The following is a 25,402-nucleotide window of genomic DNA, read 5'->3' as shown; positions in this document are numbered from 1 at the left end:
ACATACTATTGGTGGATGCTAGATGACATTATGTTTGATGGTACTAATGTCGTTCTCTGATTGGAGGTTTAAGCAAAGGCGACAGTGAGTTGCATAGTTTGTGGTCTTCCACGATGAGTCCTCGGACTCCTTGGAGGTGTCATGTAATAATAATAATAGTAGCATGTTGGGCTAGAGAATAATTATATAAAAGCTTATAGAATTCCCCTCTAGTTTGACACACACATTCCACTAATTTTTATGAAAAATAATATCTGATTCACAATCATCTTTGAGCATAAAATTTGGCCTTTAGATTAAAAAAAAAAAAAAAAAAAAAAAAAAAAAAAAAAAAAAAAAAAAATTGACGATCACTATTACTTTAGATGTAAATGTTTTTCAGACTTTTTTTTTTCTTCTTAGTACCCTATTAATGTGGTGCCATTTTTATTTGGTAGATCCACAAAATTTTCACGTTTGGAGGGTTTTAAGATTGTATCGCATTTCCAAATTGTCCAGCTTCTGATTTTTTTTTAATTATGATTTTGATGCTCAAAGTATGTATTCTTTGATTTCTTCTTACACAACTTTTTTTCAAAATGTTTACCATCTGCTTTAGGTGTTCTGAGTGCTCTTTTTACATCTATTTTATACCATATCCTGTAGGCCCAATGTTGAATTCAGGTGTGTGTGTGCAGGGGGCATACATATTCCAGTACAATCTTCTGAACCTGACGAAGCACCTCCTCATTGAAACCTGGGTATGGCAAGACCCTTGAAGCTCCACAGTCATGCCTGTTGGCATTAAACGAGCCTGTTTCTCGCAACTGCTGATTCATTTTGGCAAACAGTATGTACAGGGTAGCCATAAAATAACTTTCCCTCTTTGGAGGCATCTGTAGCTAAAACCAATAAACGGAATGAGACCAAATTTTATATTGAGACTTTTGAAGGCATGGGGAGATGATTTCCACTAAAAACAGATTTAGTACCAAAAGTCACCTATAGGGGAAATTTTGGCACTGGCAGAGTCAAAAACAAGCGGATAATTACATTAAAGGCAGATAAAATGGAATAATTACATTTCGACGGTGTAAGCGACAGCCGCGTCACTCATTCTAGCTGGATATGTGGCATGTTACAATGATAAGAATAATAATAATTAAACTAAAACAACTTGCAAGAGACACAGGAATTAATGTAGTGATTGAACTCACAGGAAATAATGTTTCATTCATCAGAATCAGGGTCCCCTGGACCTCAGGCATGATTTTCAATTTGCTGACCTTTCTCGCACTGTTTTCTGTTCTCTGCCAGGTCTAACTCCTAGTGATCCAGTTTATTCAAACTTCTTAATCATAGCTCTCAGTGCTACAGCTGACATAGGATCTGTATGCAGGTTATGAAGCCTTCTAAATTCCCAAAGGGCCACTACGGCATTGCACTGTTTAAGGTAAACAACTTAACAAGTAAAGCACGCTGAGACAAGGTAGGACGCATATTGAGCACAATTCGTCAGTCATTCGAATAACTGTCTGAACGTTCCCAATCCATTTTTAAGTGGAATAGGTGGCGCTGCTGTCACATACGCACAGTAAAATTTGCATAATCCTTTTTACCTGCTTTTACTGCAAATATTTGACTGCTTTCGGCTCTGCAAGCACCAATATTTCCACTATTGGCAACTTTTGGTACTAAATCTTTTTTTTTGCAGAAATAATCTCCCCATGCCTTCAAAAGTCTCAATATAAAATTTCGTCTCATTCTGTTTATTGGTTTTAGCTACAGATGTCTCCAAAGAGGGAAAGTTATTTTATGGCCACCTTGTATGATGTGGGAAATGCTGTGTGTTCAGTCGACAGGCAGCCCTCCCATTACATTGAGCTTCACTGTACATTAACATCATGTTGGCATAGTCAGCATTCGTGTAATTTGCCATTATTCATTAATGTGGTGTACATTATTGCAACACTGCATTATCATCACTAGGGAAAGGATTTTTTATGGTTTCAGCATTAACTCAACCTGAGGGATAATCCAAACTGTTGATTGTGAGAGACTCTACCAAAATGAGTCAGTTTATCTGCTGGTCACCCATTTATTGTGAATGAGTTCATAAAATTACATAAGCATTGTTTCCCTAGTTGCTACAAACCACCCTTCTGATGTTAATGGCCTGATTCATACCACTGGCTAAACTCCTGTCAGCACAGACCCTGAAATGTTTTCAACCTGTACCATTACAACAGCACATTTGGGGACATGAGTTGCTAATCAAAATCTGATCTACCCTGACCCCTTACATACCCTAGAAGTTTGTAATAGGTATTCTGAAACACCCTGTGTGTATATATACTGGGGGGGGGGGGCGCTCTGCCTCCTACGGCGCTCAACCCTCCGAGTTCCAAGCTGGTAAGCCGGAGACAAAAAACGTGACATAAAAACATATCAAATTTCGACTTATCTTTTATATATATATAGAACAGATATCCTCTATTTCCTGATATGTACCCTCATACATATCAGTAGTATGTCATGATTAAGTGTACATTATGATTAATCTATCACTAATTTTTCTCCAAATTAGTTTATCACTTGACTGCACTTCAGTATTGTCATATCTTATATTTCTGTTTACTAGGGCACTTCTTATTGCATCAGTCCATCTAGGTCTTGGTCTTTCTTCCAAGTTTTTCCTAGTATCAAACATATGCTTTGCTAATCTTACCTCTCCCATTCTATTTTAAGTGATCACCACCTTAGATTAGCTCTTCTCATACATTCCCAAATGCTCACACTGTCAAGTTTCTTCCTAGCATTTTTGTTTTTAATATGATTGTGCCATTGATGGCATCTGTTCACTACCTCAGTCTTTCTTAGAACTCTCATATGTGACCTCCAGTCTTTGATGAAGTGTTTTATTTCTAACCAAGCTCTCAAGTTCATAAGTTAAAACTAGTTTGAACACTGTCATATGTACAGATTGTTAATGTTTTGACTTTTTCCTTACTCCATGATTTGCAGAGAGGTAATAGGCAGAAGATGATGTGTGTTGATTGTCATAATTTGTTGTGGTATTTGTAGGTGAGGATTAAGTATGGGAAACAGAGAGTTGTGTATAGTGGAGCAGCATGCCCATTTCTAATGAATCTTTGGAGGTGTCAAATAATAATAATTCTCTAACATACTAGCTTTGTTAATTCTGTTGTCTATTTCCATTTAATTTTCTACCTTCCATAATAACTGTGCCTAAATAGCTAACATGTTTTACTTGTTCTGTAGGTCCTCCATTCAGAATGCAGTTGATGTCTTCAGTATTCCTTCCTATTTTCATATTTTTGGTCCAGTGCAAGTCTCCAGGATTCTGTTAAAGGATCCTGCAGCATCAGGTTTGATGCTACTTTTGTTCATAATGTAATCCATATAGATAAGAGTGGAGGTAGTGTGTAGCCATGTTTTATGTCTGATTTTATATCAAACCATTCATGCACTTCCTTCAATTCTAACTACTGGCTTAAACTTAAATATCGACTACAGAGTTATTATAATGACTCTGTATAATGTTTCACTTACCCCATTTAAGTGTGGTGTTTTGAAATTTTTCTCTTGGCACCTTGTCATATGATTTTTCTAGATATACAAAACCCAAGTACAAATCCTGATGTCACCATGATTTCTAAAATGTTTATTGTGAAGTGAAAATCTTATCCTGAAAACTTCTATTTGACCTGAACCCAGCTAAGCTTCTCTTCCATAATTTTTAACAACCTCTTCTCATGTATGCTGGCATAAATCTTACCTGGAACACTCAGTAATTCCTCTGTAATTCTCACATTCAGTTTTATTTTCCTTTTTATAAATGGAAACAAATTAGAACTCTACTCCAGCCATATAGAATTAAACCTTCTGCCCAGGCCTTCTGAATTATTCAGCATAGCTGCTGTAAAAATTATATATCTACATATTTGAGCATTTCTAGTTAAATATCATCTATTGTAGTTGCGTTTCCACAATTTCAGGTTCCCAATGGCCTTTTCTATCTCTAGTTTTGACACACACATACTCTCTCTCTTGAATTCCTTTCACTTGAATATTTTTCCTACTGTTCTGTCACTTTTATTTCATTTAGCAATCTTTCAAAGTAATTACTCCACACATCCAGAATATTTTGTTTTTTATGTTACCTTTATCATCTTTGATTGCTTTCACAGTATTCTTTCTTTCATTTCAAGGCTTCTTCTATAGTCTTGAGAATATTTTGCCACCTTCATGATATTTGTTCATATTCTTATCAGTCTTCCCATGACTTGATCAACTACTATTATGCATTGCTTGGCTTTTAGATTTTTATCTAAAAGAATTCTCTCAGAGCACATGCTGACTTATTGCTAGAAACATTTGCTATGCTTCCTTCTTTTCCTTGTCTGCATCTTTAACTTCCCAAGTTCAGAGTGGAGGTGTGACTTTTCTGTCCTTGCAAACAACTTTACCACATGCCTCCCTAGCTCAATCAATGTTTTCATCATGGTTTGCAACTGAGACCCAAAAGTTTGGGTCTTGTTTTCAAACTCATTTTTTCTTGGATAACATTTGTATAGTTGAGTCTATAGTTCACCTCTAAAATCTGCTTAACTTTAATGCTTTTTAAAACTTTCTTATATATTTTTCTTTTCAGTATGTTTATTATCCTGGTTAAAACTGGTGATTCTCTTCCTATTTCATATCTTCTGCATACGCTTATATCCCGAACCAGTGTTCAGAATTTGATGATGACATTGCCATCAACAATAACATAATCATTGAGACTTCTTATTTCTTGTCTTTCCATGTGAATTTGTATATATGTTAATATTGAGTTAGTGATGACCAGTCCTGAATGGAGACCCCAGCAGCACTTGACATTATTATTAGATTTGTTCTTTTCTCTAAATTTTTCCAAAAGATTTTTGTATGCCTGGGGTTCATTTCCTGTTCTGATGTTTAGATCTCCAATGAGGACTACCTTTTCCATTTTCTTTGTGTCAGCTGCTTTCTCTAATGATTCAGAAACTTTCTCCACTTCTTCTTTTGTAGGACCTTGTATGGGACTATAAGCAAAAATAAGTCCTGTTGTCCAATTTCTCATTTTGAAATTTGCCCATATAACTCAAAATTGTTTGCCAGTCAAGAATTTTATCTTTGTCTTTGGTGTTGAATTGCTACTCTTACCTTTCCCTTATCACTATTTCCTCAGTATAACAACCCATATTTATTATTTAGCAGGATTTCACTTGTTTTAGTCTATTTTTTCTTAATAACACCTGTTATGTCCATGTAGCATTGGAATATGAATTTTTCCTATGAAAAAATTTTCTCTTAAATTTTGCAGAAAATTTAAAAACTGCATGAAAAAAGTTAATAATTGCTAACTTCTTATCAACATCTATCTGTTAAACTATACTATTATTAGGTATTATATTTCTGTCATTCTCCATAGAGGAAGTTCCCTATTAAGTGTTCCTGTTAACATTTATGCAAATATATTTGAGAAATGGCTAAAATAAATTGTGGAGAGGAAGCTTGAAGAATATCAAGTTGGGTTCAGCCAAACAGATGTCAGGATCAAATTTTCACTTTAAGACAAGCAGTTGAGAAATCATGGGAATATAACAAGAATTTGTATTTAAGCTTTGTAGATTTGGAAAAGGTATACCACAAGGTGCCAAGAGGAAAGCTATCCAAAATGTGTGTTGTATGCTATAAATGGGACACTATATCAAGCAATACTTAGTGTATTGCTTGATATAGCAATCAGTAGTTAGAATTTGATTTTTCATTAGGTGTGAGAAAAGGATGTATCCACTCATTCATCATCTGTATGGATCACATTGTGAAGGATAGTAGTATTAAACCTGATATCAAAATTATAGATATTAATCTCAGCTCTTTACATTATGCAGATTGTTATACTTCTAAGTAAATCCAGTACAAGTCTGCAGGATTCCCTAACTGAATTGAATAACTGCTGTAATAAATTTGAAAACATTATTTGCATCCCAAATGAAGAACCTATAGAACAAGTAAAACATTTCAGCTATTTAGGCATAATTTTTAGTGAAGATGACAAATTAAATTTGGATATAGACAGCAGAATTAGATCATATGGTAGGAAGTCAACTGTATAAATTTATATAGAACAAGAGAGAAATTAATAAACACGCTAACTGTATACAAGAAAGTGTTCAAGCCAATTTTAATTTATGGATCTGAGAGCTAGGTTGGATATAAAACTTGATCAAAGACTGGACACCACAGAAATGAGTCATGAGAAAGATTTGGTTACTGAACAGATGGCATCAGTGGCAGTATTTGAAAATGCTTAAAAATGGAAAGAAAGGGTACTGTATAAAGAATCACAAATGATAAAGGTGTTGTGAAAATTTGAAAATAAAGATATTCTGGATATCTGAAGTAATTACTTTGAAAGATGGCTAAATGAAGCAAGCAGTGTCAGCAGGTGCTAGAAAACTCTTCCAACAGGAATGCAGTCAGGAATACATATCTATATTTGAAATAAAAAAAGCCATCATTATTCTGAAATGTGGAAAGGCAGCTGGAGTAGGTGAAATTCGACCAGAAATGCTCAGATGCTGCTTTGCACATTTCAGAAGGCATGGTCAGAGGGTCAACTTCACCATATATCTTCACCACTCCATGCAGGGGTACCAATCTGCTGACCTTAACTGAGAACAGTTGGCTAATTGGATGGATATCCATAATCATGGTCAGAGGGTCAACTTCACCATATATCTTCACCACTCCATGCAGGGGTACCAATTTGCTGACCTTAACTGAGAACAGTTGGCTAATTGGATGGATATCCATAATCTTTACCTGATCTTTGATGCCAAACAACCAGGAATCTTTCATTCTGCCAAATGGAAAAAGGCATATTCTCCTGACCTGTGTATAGTCTCTAGAGATGCTGACTCAATAAATAGATCTATTCTTGGTAGATTTTCAAACAGCCAACATTGCTTTTTTCCTTCTGGAGATCGGTTTATTTATTCCACTTATTAAAACAGCTCCAATCCCTAGATGGAACCTTCAGAAAGCCAATTTGAGAGAGTTTGATGAAAAAATTGATCAAAATATCAATATCATCCTGCCTGTGCCCAAAAACTACACTAGATTTGTCAAATTGGTTAAAACAGCAGCCAAAGCAACCATCCCTTGGAATTTCCGATCAAATTATACACTATGCTGGAACAAAGAGCTTGAAGATTTGTTAGCTCTGAATGAGGTATCTGGTGACCCATTAATGACTATAAAACTAATAAAGTTCCTGGACAACAATAGAAGAGAAAGATAACAATCAGCCAATGAAAATTTTTTCCCTTGGCTATGCTACCAATTATATATTTGGTTTAATCCCTTATCCAAATGTAAGCAAACAAAGTTTGCCTGAAGTATTTTCAGGACTGGGGCAACTCGTAAAAGTGGAGTAAGCTCTGATCACTTGCCTTAGTATCTTCCATAATGCAAAGCATATCTCCTTGTGGTTATGTATAATACTATGCATTAAGGGAAGGGCCACTACCCAGACTGGTAGTGGCCCTTCCCTTAATGCATACCCAGACCTTTATTGAGGTCTCATTGGTGGGAGCCAGACCCATAGGTGGTGATACTAAGGTGGAAGTAATGCAGACGTCATCACCATATGCCAGTTGCATTATGGGAGATACTAAGGCAAGTGATCAGAACTTACCCCACCTTTACCTCGAGTTGCCTCAGTCCTGAAAATACTTTAGGTGCAAACTTTGTTTGCTTACACTTGGATAAAGGATTAAACCAAATATATAATTGGTTGCACAGCCAAGTGAAAAAACTTCCATCCACTCTCTCTAATCCAGAGAATTTTAGTAATAAGGTGTTGACACCTTTTGGCAACTGGTATATGGTGATATGACTTCTGCATTACTTCCACCTTAGTATCACCACCTCTGGGTCTGGCTGCCACTGATGAGACCTCAATAAGGGAAACCGATCTGGGGTAGTGGCCCTTCTCTTAATGCATAGCATTATACATGTCTGCAAGGAGATGTGCTTTGCATTATGGGAGATACTAAGGCAAGTGATCAGAACTTACTCCACCTTTACCACGAGTTTGCCCCAATCCTGAAAATACTTCAGGTGCAAACTTTGCTTACACTTGGATAAAGGATATCGCCAAATATATAATTGGTAGCCAATGAAAAACTCTACTTTTGCTAAATTTAGTTGGAAAAGCTTGTTTCTTACTAAGAAAACTTGGAGGAGCAGAAATTACAAACAGAAGAAAGTTACAGAAATGACTCCAGACCAAGTTGCTTTTTCTGGAGGTTTTTGGATTGATCTTATATTTATTTTCAACATCTAAGATCAATCCAAAGACCTCCAGAATGAAGGACATACAAACTACTCAGAGTCACAACTTAGCTTCAAGCCCTGAAACTTAAGACCTCTGTAGCCCAATCACAACAGAGGAAATCCAGGAAGCCTTATCACTTACCAAGAATGGCAAGGCAGCTTGAAGTTTATGGCCTCATCTCTGAGTTTCTTAAACTCCTTGGCCAGCATGGAAAGGCATGGCTGTCAGTCCTGTTCTCCACTATCATCTCTACTGCAGAACTACCAGCCCTCTGGCAAGAATCTAAGTGTGGTTGCCAAGCCAGGGAAAGATCCCAGCTCCATTAAAACCGTCACCCAATTGCCCTTTTATGCTCAACCTACAAGCTTCTGGAAAGAATCATACTGAAAAGGATCTGTCCACTCATTGAGTGTAGAGATCCTTTTCAGTAATCCTTGCTCCCTCTCTCTCTCTCTCTCTCTCTCGAGCAAGCTGGTTTTAGGCCTGGCAGAAACTACTGTGATCAAGTCCTGGCTTTAATAACTCAAATTATTGAGGTCGGCTTTTGAAAGAAATAAAAATCTGGATCTGTCTTCATTGACTTGACATTGGCCCATGATACAGTCTGGATCAGAAGCTTGCTCCTGATTCAGACTGTATCATCATAAAATGCAAAACAACCTTACACTTCCTAGAATCCATGCTCACAAACAGAAAAATTTGGGTCCGTATTGGAGAAAGGAAAAGTAGACCCAGATTCCTTCAGAATGGCTTGTCCCAGTGCTCTGTTTTTGCTCCAACTCTTTTTAACATCTATATCTTGGACTTTCTCTCGACAAGATCAAGCAAATATATGTGTGCAGATGACATGGTGATACTCCACCAATTGCCTTCTTTCAATTCCCTGGAAGTTGCCTTGAATGCAGATTTGGGAATTCTCAAGAAATATTTCAAGCTATCAACAGCTTTCCATCTTAAAAAGGAGGCAAAATGCCAACTCAGCCTAATTTTCTGTGGCAGCCCAGTCAAGCATGATCCTCACCTGCAATACCTGGGAGTGAACCTGTATAGAAGTCTGACCTACAAAAATCATATTTGTAAAGTAAAAACAAAATAAAAATGAGAAACATCATCTCAAGACTAAGTGGAACTGGCTGGAGTTTCAAAGCTGAGTTACTTAGGATCTCAGCTCTGGCCCTTGTTTACTCTGCTCTGGGAAACAAGTGTTCACACAGACATTATTGAATCCCAACTGAACATAACAACGTGCACGATTAGCAGGACCCTGAAATTCATGACTATCAGTGCTTTCCAACATAGCCCCATCAAATATATGAAGGCAGGCATGCTTCAATAAAAGAACGAACTGGAGAAAATCACAAACTCTCTACTGCCTCTCCACTCAGCTCTTATAAAATCCCCCTAGAACCTGGCTTAGGTCAAGATACCCATTTTGGGACATAAGCAGAGCCTTTTCTGGTCCAGCACCTTCAGTTCACAACATGTGGAACCAACAATGGGCTATGACCTCGCCAACAAATGGCTCTTTTTTGAAAGCCCCCTGCAGCTGACAGCTCAGCTTTATCTTCCCTAGAAGGCTATGGACACCTGTTAACAGAATCAGAGCTAATGTGACTATCTCCTACATAAATGGAATATAGCAAACAGCCCTTACTGTGACTGCCCCCTTTGCTGCTTCCACAGTAACCTGCAGGAGATACATGAAGTGTCAAAGGAGACTCTAGAGTGGCTTTTGACATTGGACATTGAACTATAACTGAACTCTGCCATAAGAATACATACATACCCATTCTATAAAAAGGGAAATAAAACTGAATATGAGAATTACAGAGGTATTTCCCTACTGAGTGTTCCTGGTAAGATTTATGTAAGTATATTTGAGAAACAGCTATGAAAAATTGTGGAAAGGAATCATTGTGAAGATCAAGTTGGATTCAGGCTGAATAGAAATTGTCAGGATCTGATTTTCACTTTAAAACAAATAGTTGTCTTGGGAATATAACAAGGATTTATATTTAAGATTTGTAGATTTGGAAAAGGCATATGACAAGGTGCCCAGAGGAAAGCTCTTCAAAATGCTACAGTTATATGGTGGGAATGTATATTGAACAATACTTAGTCTCTATTTAAGCTGTCAGTCAGTAGTTGGAATTGAAAACCAAACTCACAATATAAAATTATTTGTCAAGTATTAAGGAAGAAGATCCCAGAGGATTATCAAACCTACATGGAAAAAAAGACTGAAACACCACTGAATCTAAAAAAGAGTATAACAAGAAGAAAAGAATTGAAAGAGAATTAACTATGAAAAGGCCACTTCCAACAGCACTACTAGTTATACTAAAATAGAGAGCCAAGAGGCTTCATTTCGGCAATGCAAAACTATATAAAGCAAGTGGATATTAAATCTAGCATTATTTCAAAGCCAAATACAGGAACTATAAAAGTTTCGTACAAAATTTGACCAGAGGGCTTATGGGAATACATTCATCAGCATTTATGAGTTGCCCTAGCTGGACCTTATAGGAGACATGATTGCTGCTCAAGCATCCATATATCCATATATTGCTGCTCAAGCATCCATATCTTCACCTGTTGGTCCATTTTAAGGTTTCACTGGCCTGACAGCTGTATTGAACTGATTGGTTCTCCTCAAAGACTAGTTGCACTATTCTCGCAACATGTCAGTATTGTCAATTGATAAGACAATTTTATGATAAATAACTAATATCGATTTCGTGGCAATTACATGTTTTATGTTTAAGAATGGGAATGTTAAACACAAATTATGGGACAATTCTGCGTCCCGAAGAGTTTTATTGGGATGCCAGGACAAAAACTTGTAATAAGGGACAATCTCGTAAAATACGGGATGTATATGAACCCTACACTTGGGCAGTGATCATGTCTCCTATAAGGTCCAGCTAGGGCAACTCATAAATGCTGGCGAGTGTATTCCCATAAGCTCTCTGGTCAAATTTCGTACGAAACTTTTATAGTTCCTGTATTTGGCTTTGAAATAATGCTGGATTTAATATCCACTTGATTTATATAGTTTTGCATCGCCGAAATGAAGCCTCTTAACTCTTTATTTTAGTAAATACTTTTCACACTGACCGAGAGTTCGCTTATGAAAAATAGACCTCTCGCACACTATATATATATATATATATATATATATATATATACATACATACACACATACACACACACACATACATACATACAGTAAAACCCCTTTTTTACACTTTTCAGGAGACTGATGGAAAAGAGTGTAAATAGCAGGAAATGTAAAAAAAAATTTAAAAACAAAACATTAAATTACTGCTAGTATGTGAGTCTACATACTAGATTACAAAATTTAATAATTGAAAATAAATGAATTTACAATTACTTATATTTATCTTTAAAAAAATCTTTAATTGTTGATTGTTTTTGCTTTTTTTTTTTTTTTTTTTTTTTTTTTGACATAGCTCCAGATTGCTTTGCATTGAGTTCAATGCTTGACCTGTTTTTTACTATCGTGTTCAGAGTGGACACGGAGAGTCCAAGATCTTTTGCTAAATGCACACGTGTTCCGGCATGCCAATCTACATGTCACAGAATTGCATCTTTTCTTCTACCGAAATACATTTTCTGTCTTTTTTCTCCATGTTACTAACATGGATAATCCACCACTGCAACTTGAAAGCAACTCTCACACCCTAAATTATGTAGCAGAAATTTTTTCGTTATCAATTCGTACTGTGATTGAAAAATCATGGTATTGCTCATCACTACATTACTGCTGCAAGTGTGCAAGTCACTGTGATGGCGGAAACGAAATTACAGCCGAAAACAATGCCATCTGGTAACAGAAATGTGCTGATCGATTCGAAAATCATTATTGCCACCTGAGAAAAAACGCAAATCACGGGAAATAACGTCCACATCAAATTGTTAATGGCGGGAAAACAATATATCGTAAGAATAGGCCTTAAGACGGGACCAATGGAAAATGGCAGGAAAATGTAAATTGCAGGAACATAAAAACAGGGTTTTACTGTATATAAACACACACACACACACAGATCACATAAATAGTCACCTTAGTGAAGAATGCAAAGAATATTAGATCCCTCTTTGCTTTGTATTCATTGTCTTTTAAAAAGCCTTCAACACCATTGAACATAATGCAGATTTACAAGCATTACTAGAACAAGGCATCGATCCAGTCTACACCAATCTAATTAAAGAAATTAACACTGGTAGCTCTATACAAAATAACCTTATTTGACAATCCTATAACTATTACCATAAAGGTGGCATAAACATTCATCGATGGCAAACTGCTCCAAATATTGTTTGCAGAAGATGTAATACTCATACCTCAAACCCTCCATAACTTTAAACAATGTTTCATCAAGTGCATGATGCCTGTAACAAAATAGGACTAAAAAATTCACCCTGACAAAACCAAATGGATGAGAAACAGATACTTCCAAACTCGCACCATCCAACTAAATAATTTCACCATAGAAAGTGTAGAATCCTTCACGCACCTCGGTCAATCAATAAACATGGACAATGATATTTCTGAGGAAATATCAAAAATATCATCAAAACCATAATCAGATCCTAGCTAGATATCAAAATAAGAGCTAGCATGTTCAACAGCTGTGTTCTCCCATCTTTAACTCTGTAACTTGGAGCATCACACAAAAAGAATTTAATCTTCAAACCATGCCACAGAAAGTAGAATCTTAGGGATAAGTAAATTAATAAGTTATTACACATATTAGATGTTATCAGAACTTTGCAATTGGTACTTACAACTAAGTAACCAGAGTAAAAAATGTTAAATCAATTGCTGTATATGTGTTGGAACAATGCTAGTTGTTGCTAGAAGCCAATCAACTCTCATTATAGCAAATTCATAGGGACTACAGGAATAGTGTCTAATAGTGAATAGTTTGATAAAGTGAATGTCCTTAAGAAAAACATATCTGTGGAGATGTGGCTAGAACTTTTTTTAATAGTTATAGTTGATGTTTGTTCTAGTGGTGTTTACTATAGTGAGAGTTGGCTGTATCTCGCTTACTTAATTGTTTATTCTCACACATTTTTACAGCTGGTTTTTTTTATCACAAAAGATCAGTATACTTTTAAATTATGCATGTGGCATAGTTTTGGTTAATGTTAAATGGAAATTATATCTACATACATACATACATTGTTTGTTTGAAGCAGATCATAAGTTGTTAAGCACATTTTTATTGCTTGCACAATGGGATAGTATTAATATTATTTCTAGACATCCACGAAATCAGAAGACTTTGCAGGAGTCAAAAATCTCTCTTTGATCAGCATTGAAGTATTCATTGCAGTTGGCGATGCATTCCACTCATTGCTCATCATCTTCTTCATTCACTTAAGGCAGGTTGAGGTTACCATGAACAATAACTTTCCAGTCTATTGGCTAACAAGTTATTTAAGCTTCTATAAGAGTTTAGACCACTTATACTCTTAGTGTTTTCTATTGATTTCTTTCCATGTCTTTCCAATGGTTTCTTTCCTTCTACTCTTCCAGTTTGGAGAATTTGTGGAAACCTGTTAGTAGGCTTGTACTCATGTTCATGCTACTGTAATTGTTTGTCTGACTCTTGTTATTGTTGAAATATTGTAGTGTAATTCTTTTTTGATATCCGGATTGGTTTTCATTTCAGTCCATGATGTTTTATTTATTTTTCTCAAACACTTGTTTTCAAAACCTGTCAATATTTGTTTTTCTTTTTTTTTTTTGACAATGCAAGTCTCTATACCATAAAGAACTGGGGAGTACCATTGTAATGTATACTTTGATTTTAAGTTCTTTGGAAAGATGTATATTTTTCCATATTTGTAAGTTTGGTCGTAGTAGACCACCTTAGATTTATGCTTTGTTTAATGGTTTCTTTATGGTTTAGTCTGTCTGTGATCAATGTGCCTAAATAACTAATTTTTTAACTTGTTCCAGTTTATTGCCTTCCACTTCTAAGCTAAGATCTTCTCTATTTTTGCCTGTTGCCATTGTTTTGATTTTATTAAAATTTATCTTCATTACATAGTCTTTACTGTTTTTATGTCTTTAGGTTTTCAATCATGTACTTTAAGTTTTGTTTTTGTTTGTTGTGTGGGGTTTCTCCCAATTTTTCCGTATCCATCCCCTTAAGACTGGTTGAGGTTGCGCCCTGCAATGAAGGACTTCTAAGTATGTAATTTTGATCATAGATCCGTGTGTGTTCACAGGGCCCATTTGCCTGTTCTGAGGGACAAAATACCCAAGTTTCCACGAGAAAAAACCCTTTACCTCCGTATGAGACCAACTAACTCACCTTTAGTCGAAAGAAAAAGATTCCTCACGTCATAGAAGGGAATCAAACCCAGGTCTTTCTGACCAAAGGGCTTCATCTATACCGACTAAGCTATGGAGGCTCTTTAAGGTTCTTTATTATCTATAAATAATACTATATCATCTGCATATTTTATATGATGTAAATTTTGTCTATTCACAGTTATTTCTATGTTTTTTGGAATAGACTCTTTAATTAGTTCTTTCAGGTACAGGTTAAACAAATATGATTAAAGCAGACATCCCTGCCTGACACCTCTCTCCACTGGTATTTTAGAAGTTTCAGCTATTCCAAATTTTATTGTTGACATACTATTTTTATAGTACTGGAGTATTTTTTTCTCATTTTTTTTTGTTCTAAAATTTCAAGTAATTTATTTCTACTTATTGAGTCAAATGTTTGCTTGTAGTTTATAAAACAGCAGCAAAGATTTGTTTTTTTCCCACATTAATTCAGCTAATTTAAGGTTATAAGATTGCATCAGCTATAGATCTCTCTCTCTCTCCTAAATCCCATTTGCTCTTCTCCTAAATGTTGCCCATAAGTTGCTTTAATTGTTTTGTATAATTCTGATAAATCGATTTCTATGTGTGACTTAATAAGGTTATTATTATTATTATTATTATTATTAAACAAGACCTCATGGAGTCAAAGACTCATCTAGGAGGTCCTTTTATCTCACACACATCTCATCATACCGGGTCTTAAACACATTCAAACTCCCTGCAGACACCACACTCTCAGGCAAGGCATTCCAATCATTCACAACTCTGCACGAAAAAAACCTGCCTCTCACTCCCCTACTCACACCCTCTTTATACAGTTTCCAGGGATGACCTCTGGTTCTCCCCTGATCTCCCACTATTCGCTGTAGAACTTCTCCACCATTGATCCTATAGCAACCCCTTACCAACTTGTAGGTCTCTATCATATCTCCCCTCTTCCTTCTCTCCACTAGTCTCTGCAAATTACATCTTTTCAATCTTTCCTCATACTCGACATTCCAGAGGTCAGAAACTACCTTAGTCAGTCGCCTTTGGACCCTTTCCAACATCTCTTCATCCTTCTGAAAACCAGGTGACCAAATCTGGGCACAATAGTCCATGTGTGGCCTAATCAAAGCCTTATACAATGGAACAAGAATCTCCCTACTTCTACATGTCAGTGTCCTCCTCATCATTCCCAGAAGTCTTTGTGTTGTCTTCACAATTTTGGCGATGTGACCCCTAAATTTTAGATCCTTATCCACTATCACTCCCAGATCTCTTATTTCCTCTACTTCCAACAATATATTTTCACCAAGCATAAATTCTGCATCCCATCTTTGTTTTCCAAATTTTAAAACCTTACATTTTGCAACATTGAACTCACATCCCCATTTGCTTGCCCAATCACTCAATTTATTCAAGTCTTCTTGCAAGGCCACAACATCTTCACTACTCTTTATGGTTCGTCCCAACTTTGCATCATCTGCAAACAACTGAATATCTCCATCCAAATCTTCGCCAATATCATTAATATACAAGTTAAATAGTAATGGCCCTAAAACAGATCCCTGAGGCACTCCACTAGTGACTTTCCTTTTCCTGGATATTGCACCCCCATACACAACTTGTTGATACCTATCAGATAGCCAGTCTCCAATCCAATGCACTAATCTAATATCCAACCCCATCTGCTCTAGTTTGACTGTCAACTTATCATGAGGCACTCTATCAAAAGCTTTTGCGAAATCCAAGTATATTACTGTGTATCCTTCTCCTCTGTCCAAGGAAGCAGTCACTTTATTGTAATAAGTAAGTAGATTACTAAAACACGACCTCCCTTTAGCAAATCCATGCTGTCCATCAAAGATTATACCATTGTTGTCAACCCAACTCTGGATCCTAGTTCTCACAAGCTTCTCCAACAACTTAACCACAACACCTGACACACAGATAGGCCTATAGTTTGATGCTTGAGTTCGATCACCTCCTTTATGAAGTGGCACAATCTTGCCCTCCTTCCACTCTTTAGGGACTTGACCAAGTGCAAGACTCGTATTAAAAAAATATGTCAAGGCAGGTGTCAACTCTCTGGCACATTCCTTCAGAATACGCGGTGATATATTATCAAGTCCCACAGCCTTATTTACATCTAGTTTACTCAACTCCCCAAACACCTCTTGCTCACTTACAGTCAGTCTCTCCTCCCCATCATCAACTGCTCTTAATCTCTCCATGAAGTCACATTCACAAGATTGAAAGATCTTTATGAACTGCTCATTAAGTATCTCCACCACACATTCTGCAACAGCTGTCTTTATACCATTTCCTCCAATCAATGTCATCCTTCCATAATCATTCTTTCTTTTGCTGGCTACATATCGAAAGAACTCCCTAGGATTCTTTTTAGCTTCATTAGCTAACTGCTGTTCATACCTCTCTTTAGCTACTCTCACCAACCAAGTCACTCTCCTTGCCTGGTCTTTGTAGAACTCATGAAATTGGTTACTTCCACTTCTCTTATGCTGCCTCCACAATGCCCTTTTTCTCTGTATTGCATGCTTAATCTCTTTATTCATCCATCTCACACCTAACTTATTTAACCTTCTCACCCGTGGTATACATTTAGACATTGCATCCACTAAATATTTTTTGAAAATCCCCCAAGCTGCATTGATCTCTTTTCCAGCTAACTCCTCATTCCATGCTACACCTGCAAGCTGTCTCCTGAGCTCTTCATAATCACCCCCCTTGTAGTTCCACATATACCCTTTTTTCACAGGGGTCCTTGCACTGCTGGCAACCACCCAAGTAATCACCTCATGGTCACTTTCGCCAATTGGTGGATGATTTGATACCTCATTGATAATTACATCCTCCGATGAGATGACCAAATCCAAGACCCTTAATCCTCTTGTGCCCTCTGTTACATACTGTCTGAGGTAGTTATCCCTCAAAAACTCAAGAAACTCATTTTCTTTACTTCCAGTTGCTATCTCTTCATTCCAATCTATATTGCCATAATTAAAATCACCCATAATGATCATCCTTTTCTTATTTGCTTGGCTTATTTGACTATACATTTCACTATCACCACCATCCACATTACCAGGTCTATAAAGGTTATTAGTCTATAATTTGTACATTTCTGTATACTGACATTTTTTATGTATGGAAATTATTCTTCCCATTTTCCAGTCAATAGGAAATTCCCCAGAATTTAAGACTTAATTGTGTAACTGCACTGAATAATGCTTTTCTGTCTCCTCCATATGCTATCAATATTTCATCTCTACCCAGAGCTTTATCTGTTTCATCTTATTGCAGTATCATCTGCCTTATTGCAGTATCCATTTCCATCTTTAATATTTTTAGGGATCTCCTCACTTTTATCAAACTTTTTTTCATAATTTTCTGTTCACTTTCGCAAAAAATTTGTTTAATATAGTCCATCCAGATTTCAGAAATGTTTTATCTTCACCAGTCAGATAGCCTCTTTTATCCTTCCTTTTTAGTTGTATAGGTTTGTGTGTTTTTGAAAGTTATTTTATTTGTATTATACTAATTTTGTTGGACATCTGCATTCTGACATATGTCTGCTTTTTGATTTATCCAATTCGGTTTTGTTTTTCTACATTTAGATGTAATTTTATTTTTTTTTAACTGCTTGTGGTTTTCTAGTAATTAAGGGTTCTCTGAGTAGAAAGTTTTTTTTTTTTTTTAATTTTTTTCTTTTGGTATCCCATATTTATTATTTCAGTAATAAGCCAATTACTATTTGAACTCTTCTTTTTCTGTAATTTTATCTTACTATCCATCTTCTCTGGCTAAAGTGTATGACTTCATGCTTGCTTTGATACCTTTTATGCTCAACATTGAACCAGATGCCATCACAGCTTCCTGAAATTATTCTTCCCAATTTATCACAATTAGCAAATAATTAAACATTTCCTCTCATATTATTATCATCTTGAACTATATTGTCAACATAGGTTAAAAAAACAGCAGTCTCGAAACAGTCTTTTTTTGGAAGTTTTTCCACTTGGTTATACTATTAAGGCAAGTGGTGGGAAGTCATTAGCCTCTATATACGAGTTGCCCAGTTGTGAAGTTGCTTCATGTGCAAACTTTGTTTGCTTACACTTGGATAAAGAATTAAACCAAGAATATAATTTCTTGGCATATTTAATTTATACTATAGTCAAGTGGGAAAACTAACTTCCAACATCTCTCTAATCCAGAGTATTTTAGTAATAAGATGTGACACCTTTTGGCTACTGGTATATGGAAATATGACTTGTGCATTATTTCAACCTTGGTATCACTTCTGGCTCTGGCACTCCCACTGATGAGACCTCAAAGGTCAAACCCGGTCTTTGACACTTGGATAAAGAATTAAACCAAGAATATAATTTCTTGGCATATTTAATTTATACTATAGTCAAGTGGGAAAACTAACTTCCAACATCTCTCTAATCCAGAGTATTTTAGTAATAAGATGTGACACCTTTTGGCTACTGGTATATGGAAATATGACTTGTGCATTATTTCAACCTTGGTATCACTTCTGGCTCTGGCACTCCCACTGATGAGACCTCAAAGGTCAAACCCGGTCTTGGTAGTGACCCTTCCCATAATGCATAACATTATATGTTCTGTAAGGATATATGCTTTGCATTATGGGATACTAAGGCAAGTGATGTGAAGTCATTGGCCTCTATATACAAGTTACCTAGTCCTGAAGTTACTTTAAGCGTAAACTTTGTTTGCTTACACTTGGATAAAGGATTAAACAAAGACTCTTTTGATACCTTGCTCATTACCTTTTATTTTACGACATTGCAATTCCATACATAACTTACTCTTATCTTTTGACTAACCATTCCTATGTTATTCATCTCCCATCCTCACTTTCAACAGAGTTGTTATATTCTATCAAATGCCATGGCAAAATTGAGGAAAAAAATGCTATATAAGAAGCTTCCTATAAGTAAGGATGTTCATAATGTTAAGTAATAATAAATATATGCTGTTCCTTTGTAGTTATAAATTTAGTTTCTTGAATATGCAGTTTATTTTGGAAAAAAAAAACCTCTTTGGCTCTCTGTAATATTTGAAAATATGATCCCCTACTTAAATGTAACTGCTCAATAACATTAAATTTGGCATATGTATTATAGGAAATGCTTGGAGAAAGAGAAGATTCTAGATTTGGCATTCTCTTGTATGATATATCAAATTACACAAATGTGCAAGTATCATTCTTGTAGGAAGAAATCATACATAAAGTTTGGACATTCACGCCATAACAGTTACTGGTATTTGTGATTCACTCAAAAATAGGTGGTGTGGTCTTGGATATCTTTAAGCGATAACACATCATGTTTATTTTGGCTTAAACAAATATTGAATTAAAAAAATTTTTTTTTTTTTTTTTTGTTAAACTGTGTAACATGAGTATTATTATTTTTCATGATTGATATTATTGGTGAATAGTTGATTTAACATGTACTGAGAAAAGAGGCACTTGAATATTTCATCCATATAGTATTATTTTTCATGATTGATATTATTGGTGAATAGTTGATTTAACATGTACTGAGAAAAGAAGCACTTGAATATTTCATCCATACAGTGCACCCACTTTCCACACACATAACATTCATTGTTTTTGATTCTTTCTGGGACATTATTGCAGAATGGTGTGTGTGTGTGTGTGTGTGTGTAGTAAGGAGATTAGGCAGTAGCTAATTGGTAAGTTTCCCGATACATTATCATCAGGTTTAGTCCTGTGCTTTTTGCCTAACTGGCTTGCAGAATGGATTCGGCTATACCCCAAAATAGAGAAGGTTTTGGATTTCTACAGTTTGATATTTTCTTGAAGGGTGGTACTCATTCTGTATGAGAAAAAGAGGAAATGAGATCAAAGGCCATTTAACATAGCAGATTACTTAGTGATTTTTTTTTTTTTTTTTGTATTCCACATTTTAAGTGCCTCCATAGTGCATTCATATAGACATTACATCCATGAGATGTGACAGATTTGTATCCTGCAAAACAGGTAAACTAGTCAGGGAACAAATAAAGTTAGCCATCATACATAAACTCCAGCTTCACTTGTTTCACTTATAATTCCAGCTAACCACACTTCTTTAAGTGGGAGCATCATACAATTGGAAGCACTCTTATAAATGTAATTTTACCCCAAAATTTGTTTTTGCTTTACTTAGTTTTGGATAAAACAAAGAAAAATCATTGTCTACTCTAAGTTATTACTGCACATGAAAGAAAAATCTGTCAGTTCTTAGACAGATTTTTTGGATATAAACCTATTTGCATCCTCTACAGCAATGTTTTCAAAGTGTGGAACGCGTCCCCCTCCCCAGGGGGGGGGTACGCGAAAGGTTGTTAGTGGGTATGTGGCAATTTTTGGCTATGCATAATTAAAGGAGTCATTATATTTTTCAACAAACAGTGCAATTAGAGATAACTGGGATAAAACGGCACTACCTAATGAATCACATCCCCTCTCCAACAGAAACTGCTATATAGACCAAGCAAAACCATATGTTGCTAGTGGAACATAAGGTTTTGCTTGATACCACCCCCGTCGTTAACGTGTTAAAATGTGTTTCAATTATGGAATTCGGTTGAAGGGAATTAGCATTTCAACTCAACTGTTGAAATGCTAATTTGTCTTTGGTTCGCATGATCTTTTGTTAATACTGCACCAATCATATGCAGTTCTTTGCTGCTCTAAGTATCTCAAGTCTTGTAAATTACTGGTAATTTTTGCTAGAAATAATGCAAAAGAAGATGATGCTATTTGGGTAGATGACTTTGACGATGCACACAAAGAAACTGTTCTGGGAACTTCTTGGTAAGTCGCACCATTTTCAGTTTTTTTTCTGAAAACTTTAGTTTCCGAAAATTCGTGTGCATATCTCGCAACATGATTTTTTAGCTTTAATTTTGGGAAAAAAGTAGTTATATTCGAGTAAATACAGTATTTTTTTTTAGCTTTCAAATTCTTACGTATGGATCATTGGTTAAAGATTGGATTTATAAAACCCCCAAAAGAGAGCAATATAGCAAATACAAGTAGCTGTAAGCAACAAGAAAATGTTGATATTGCATCTGGATCAAATGAAATTGATGAGTGTATCGTCTGACATATCTAGAAAACCAAAATTTAAAAATAAATCATATTTTTTGTTTACATGAACATATAAATTCAAATAAAATAGATATTTAATTTTAATTAATATTTCAAATTAATTTATTCATCATCATCATCAAATTCCTGCAATGTACCCTCAAGGGGTGTACAGGATATGACAGTACTACTTGAAAAAATTACATCATTACTAACTTCCTATCTACAATTTTCCTCCAAATCAGTCTGTTACTTGTCAAGCCTCCAATATTATCAGATCTTATATTTCTATCGTCTAAGGCACTTTGTACCGTATCAATCCACCTATATCTTGGTCTTCCTCTGGGTCGTTTTCCTGCCAACCTGGCAGAGAACACTTGTTTTGCTAATCTTTCCTCTCCCATTCTATTTAAGTGACCATACCACCTGAGATTAGCTCTGCTAATGCATTCCTGGATGCTGACAATGTCAAGTTCTTTCCTAATATCCTCGTTTTTAATATGATATTGCCATTGATGCCATCTGTTCATGCCTCTAATCTTTCTCAGGACTCTCATATCTGCGGTCTCTAGTCTTTGGTCAAGTGTTTAATTCTGACCCAGCTCTCAGATCCATAAGTTAAAACTGGTTTGAACACTGTCTTGTATACAGCTAATTTAGTGTTCCGACTAATTTCTCTCTTATTCCATATGAATTTATTCAATTGGCTTCCCACCATACCAGCTTTGCTGATTCTGTTGTCTATTTCTATATTTAATTTACCATATTCAGTAAAAATCGTGCCTAAGTAGCTGAAATGTTTTACTTGTTCCACAGGTTCTCCATTTACAACACACTTGACATTTTCAATGATTCTGCCTATTTTCATTGTCTTTGTCTTTTTATTGCTGACCTTCATACCATATCTATTACAACAGCTATTCAATTTAGTCAGCGAATCTTGCAGACTTGTAGCGGATTTATTTAGAAGTATAACATCATCCGCATAAAGCAAAGAGCTGACATTAACATCTCCAATTTTGATATCGGGTTCTAATACCACTTTCCTTCATAATGTGATCCATATAGATAATAAATAACAAAGGGGATAATGTACATCCTTGTCTCACACCAGATTTAACATTAACCATCTTCCTGTACTTCCTTCAATTCTAACTGCTGACTTACAACTCAAATAAAGACTAAGTATTGCTTGATATAGTGCACCATTGACACCATATAACTGCAGCGTATTGAATAGCTTCTCTCTTGGCACCTTGTCATATGCCTTTTCCAAATCGACAAAACTTAAATACAGATCTTTGTTATATTCCCATGCTTTCTCCACTATTTGTCGTAAAGTGAAAATCTGATCCTGACAGCCTCTATTTGGCCTGAATCCAGCTTGTTCTTCACCAAGCTTTTCTTCCACAATTCTTCTCAACCGTTTCTCAAGTATACTTGCATAGATCTTGCCAGGAACACTCAGTAGGGAAATACCTCTGTAATTCTCACATTCAGTTTTATTTCCCTTTTTATATATTGGTACTATGAGAGCTCTACTCCAATCATCGGGAATTCGTCCCTCTGTCCAGGCTTTCTGAACTATGCAGTGGCCACTGTAAAACTTTTATACCACCGTACTTCAGCATTTCTGGTCTAATATCATCTACTCCTGCTGCCTTTCCACATTTCAAGCCTTTGATGGCTTTTTCTACTTCAAGTATGCATATGTATTCCTGACTGCATGCCTGGTAAGTGTTTTTTATCACTGTGCTGTCATCACTGCTTGTTTCATTTATTAGTTTTTCGAAGTAATTACTCCATACTTCAAGGATATCTTTTTCTCCTGTTTTCATGTCACCTTTATCATCTCTAACTCCTTTTACAGCACTCTTTCCTCCATTCCTAAGTTTCTTCAACAACCTCCAGAATATTTTGCCACCTTCTTGATATTTATTTTCTATATTCTTGCCAAAGTCCTCCCATGAATTTTGTTTAGCTAGTTTTACACACTGTTTAGCTTTCTTACATTTGTCTCTGTATTCTGTAAGAGTAAAATCTGACTTATTTTCCAGGAACTTTTGATATGCCTTCTTCTTTTCCTTCACTGCCTCTTTAACTTCCTGTGTCCACCAGGGAGTTCTGATTTTTTTATCCTTGCACACAACCTCACCACATGCCTCTCTGGCAGAATCAATCAATGTTTTCTTCAGAGTTTGCCACTAAATCTCCAAGGTTTGATTCCTGTTCTCAAACTCTTTCATTTTCTTTTCAATAATCTTTCTGTATTTTAGTCTACAGTTCACATCTGAGAGCTGCTCAACTTTTATTCGTTTTAAAACTTTCTTACATGTTATTCTTTTCAATATGAAATTCAATTTTATCTTGCTCAAGACTAAATAGTGATCACTTCCAATTTCAAATCCTCTGTACACTCTGGTGTCCTGCACCAGAGAGAAAACATCACTATCAACAATAACATAGTCAATGAGACTTTTCTAATTCCTAGCCTCTTCTCTCCATGTGAATTTGTGCACATTTTTATGTTGGAACATGGTGTTAGTAATAACCAGTCCATGTCCTGAGCAGAAATCCAACAGATATTTGCCATTATTATTAGCTTTGCTCTTTTCTCCAAATTTTCCCAAAACATTTTTGTATGTCTCACAATCGTTTCCTACTCTGCTATTTAGATTCCCAACAAGGACCGACTTTTCCTTTTTCATTGTGTCAGTTGCTTTTTCTAAAGCGTCAAAAAATTTTTCCACTTCTACCTTAGTAGAACCTTCTGTGGGACCATAGGCACAAATAAGTCTCATTGTCCAGTTCCCCATTCTCATATTTGTCCACATTACTCTACTTGAGACTGACTGCCATTCAAGAAGATTAGCCTCATATTTTGTGTTGAATATTATGGCTACTCCTTCTTTTCCTTGATTGTCATTGCCTGAATATAACATTTTGTATTTATTGCTCAGAAAGATCTCACCAGTTTTGGTCTTTTTTGTTTCAGTCACCCCTATTATGTCGATCTGGTACTTATCTAATTCCTCAGCTAGCTCCATTTCTTTGCCATTCAGGCTTCTTACGTTGATAGTACCGATCTTTAACTCTGGTAATGTTGAGTTGGGGTTTGTTTTCAGATTTGTTCCAGTAGCTGACTTTTCGCTGTTCGCCCTGGTTCCCTGGCGAAAACAACAAGGGCCTTGTTTAACCGGGCGACGCCCCAGCCGGCATGAAATTTTGTCATGTTGTACCATCATTTTTTTATTTTGGTTTAACCAATAAGAATACAATTTGGTCGGCTAAATCCTAAATTGCCAGCCCATCCGCGTTTGTTCAGTATCAAAGTAAATACCCAACAGGGTGCACCATGAGAAGGTGAGGATTGGACATTAGGTCAGAAGCCCTGGTCGGTTCTCCGCATTCCTTTAAAGGCTATGTGGAGGTCTCCTCTCAGTTATACAGCTTTGACCCTTAAGCACCCCAATATTATTTTATTAATTTTAATTAATTAATTTTTAATTAATTAATTTATTTA

At 35.9% G+C, this 25,402-nt stretch overlaps 1 protein-coding gene across 1 annotated transcript in view; it reads left to right on the top strand.

Annotated features, from left to right (window-relative positions):
- Positions 1–25,402, top strand: part of LOC150110692 (uncharacterized) — a 464,373-nt gene that overhangs the window by 949 nt on the left and 438,022 nt on the right. The window lies entirely within an intron of this gene.

This window comes from Typopeltis vanoorti, chromosome 1 (genome assembly GCF_054136105.1).
Source record: "Typopeltis vanoorti isolate ZY-2024b chromosome 1, IOZ_Tvanoo_1.0, whole genome shotgun sequence".
NCBI lineage: Eukaryota > Metazoa > Arthropoda > Arachnida > Uropygi > Thelyphonidae > Typopeltis > Typopeltis vanoorti.
The sequence above is the reverse complement of the archived record's forward strand: the minus strand, read 5'-3'. Positions and strand labels throughout refer to the sequence as shown.